The 3,179-nt window shown below is 34.2% G+C and overlaps 1 pseudogene; it reads left to right on the plus strand.

Moving 5' to 3' along the window:
• Nucleotides 1-2,565: 2,565 nt before the first annotated feature.
• On the plus strand, nucleotides 2,566-2,699 carry LOC145261418 (U2 spliceosomal RNA; annotated as a pseudogene).
• Nucleotides 2,700-3,179: the final 480 nt, after the last annotated feature.

The following is a 3,179-nucleotide window of genomic DNA, read 5'->3' on the forward strand; positions in this document are numbered from 1 at the left end:
GCTGGTGCATCTAACACCAGTCTCTTACCTTTCAACAAGGTCCAAAAAAAAGAGTCTCAAGTCTAATAGGTTCCGCATGATCTGGCAAGCTCCAATCTCTGCCCTATCGCCACAATGTTATATCCATGTGCCTGTTTTAAAAGTACTTTAACGGAGTGTGCTCTGATGAACTCATAGCACTTGTGCCCCCTCGACGTACATATACCCGATTAACCTGACAAACGGCAAAATCTCACCCCTTCACTGTTGCAATGCCTAGATGCCGAAAAGCTTTCTACTCTCATGGTAACACTGCTGGCATAATCCAAGAAGTTCTAACCAGCAAATAGTTACGACTGTCAATAAAGGGAAGATTCCAAGGATAAACAGTGTTGCGATGTATAAAAGTGAAATCTGACCAGTGAAGGTTGAGGACATGCGTTGCATGGAGAGAAATGATATATGATACAATTGATATGTAATGTGAGTCTTCAGAGGAAGATTAAATCTGGACAGTATAAGGGGATGTTTGCAGAACAGGAGACAAAATTCACATTAGGGCCGTAGATTGCCAACCCTTGGTTTAAAACATCTTATGATGAGACCAAGTAACAAACAAAATGCTGTATTATTACTTGGCAGTTTTTCAATATCGACTTTTGGTGTAATGTTGACATTTTGTAGCTACCCCCCCACCAATCATAGTATCTCTCACTCTCTCTCTCTCTCTCTCTCTCTCTCTCTCTCTATATATATATATATATATATATATATATATATATATATATAATCGAGATAAGACAATGATAGAAATTCAGATGAAAAATCCTGATAGATATTACTTGAAGTAATACTTTTAAGGAGATCCTAGCCAAAAAGGAAAAGCTCAATATTTAAGAATAGAGCAATATATAAGTTTCATGGTTAAATTTTAAATTTAAATTACAATGGAATGGTATATCCACCTAATTTCGTATATACTTTGTCAACACCGAGAAAGCATCTGGACTACAGCTACCAACACGCAACTAACGCAACATCAAATAAGGTGGCCAGGTATACTTTTTGAAATATCAATAAAGAGCAGTACGCTTTCGCTATATGGGAATATCACTTTCTCCCATGGGTCTATTTTCTGCCCACCTGGATTTATAACCCCGAATGACATTGGACTCCTTCCGATAATGGACTACCCAAGTTGTATCAACTTCTCTTTTCATATAATTTTCTCCATATAATTATCCACAACCACTCAAAAAAACTATTTTCAATAGTTGTGCCGAAAAGCAAAATTAGCGTCCTTTCGCAGCTGAACATTTTGCTAACTGCATTTCATTTCCTCTGATGATATGTGCCATTGTTGAAAATCCATGGATTAAGGAAATTAAAATAACTCCTTCTATATACTCCCTTTGTCAAGCAATAAATTCTTAAATCGAATATATGTCTCTATATGTTGTTTTTTCAGAATTTAAAATTGAACCACGAAACTTATATATATATATATATATATATATATGCTTTTGGGAATCCTCGCAGGGTGTCATATATATATATATATATATATATATGACACCCTGCACTGAGGATTCCCGAAAGCATGAAACACTAGTGTCTGTAGGTATTTAATAATTATTATAGTAAATAATTATATATATATATATATATATATATATATATATATATATATATACACACACATATATATATACACACATATGCATATATATATATATATACATATATATATATATATATATATATATACATATATATATGTATTGTGCCTAGTCAGTACTAAAATGGATTACCAGGTGCTGTATGTGCTCTCTGCTTATCTTTGCATTGTTTCCAGTTTTCCTGGACTTCTCCTTGCCACTGGACTCAAGCAGTGCTGATTCAGGAGAGGTGTGGTTGGAGATTGCGCTACTCTTGCTTCATAATTATACCTTCAGTTACCCTTACAGTGGGTATCCATTGCTGCTTCTTTTTTGCCCGCCCCCTTTATCGACACGGAATAAAATTTGATTTTCTTGAATTACTGCCTTCCATAGGTGTTTCACCACGTCAACAACTATGGAAGGCAATAATTGCTGAGGATGCAGTTAGAAGATTCAGAGTTCCTATCCCGTTGTGGTTACCACCTGATGAAGGCCAGCGGAATGGTTGGCCGAAACGTCATGAAACAACAACCAAAAGATGAGGATGATAGTCCGCAATAAATAAATTAATAAATAAATTAATAAATAATTCTCATCTCAATGAATTCCAATTAAAATAATAAAACAATAACTATTTAATCAAATTACGTGACTTTTGGAATGTTTCATCTCCGTTCCGTGACTGATATGTACCTCATACAGACGTTTCTGCATTTTCTTTACTTGTAATTGCTGCCATAAATGCTAATGCGAATATGCACGGGAGTTTTATAAAAACTCTTATAATAATAATAATTATTGTAGTAAAATAATAAAAATAAATAAATTTAATTATAAATAATGAATATTTTTTAATAAAGATACAAAAAAAAAACAAAAAAAAAACAAAGAAAAAAACCCCTAAAATTTAAATATCTTCAGGTGGAGGCCTCTTTTGGCCTTTTGGCCAAGATCAAAGTGTAGTATCTGTTCTTCAGATGCTGCACTTCCATTTCTTGTTCTCTTTCGGTGGAGGAACAGTCCTTTACGACTGAGACAATTTTTATTTTTGTACCTTTTCTCTACGTTAAAAAACGACCTTGATGTCTAACTCTGCTCCGTGGGGAGGCATTGTAAATAGGTACAATTGTGTACATGCTCAGACACAAACCCAACACACACACACACACACACACACAAAAAAAAAAACATTTAGGTTTAAATTTTGATTTAAAAAAAATGAAAATTATGAAACGTTCTCAGGTAAATTAAAATAAGAATTTAAATTTTGAAGCAATATATTCAGTCTCTTGTCACTCTGGTTTGGTTCATTTATATATATATTGTGCCATGCGAAAGGAGACGGACCAAACAAAATCCACTCAAGGCGCAGATGTGACTCGCAGGCCAGACGTTGCCAACCCCTTGGTTTAGATTGAAGCAATTTTCATTTTTGTTCTAATACAGAATGCCTCTTTTCTGGGAAACTGTTTCTTCTTCACATTAAAAACTGAATTTGTATCTAAATCTGCCGTAAATAGGGACAACAGCCTTTTTGTA

Source organism: Euprymna scolopes, chromosome 37 (genome assembly GCF_053919585.1).
Source record: "Euprymna scolopes isolate OS-2025 chromosome 37, ASM5391958v1, whole genome shotgun sequence".
Lineage (NCBI taxonomy): Eukaryota > Metazoa > Mollusca > Cephalopoda > Sepiida > Sepiolidae > Euprymna > Euprymna scolopes.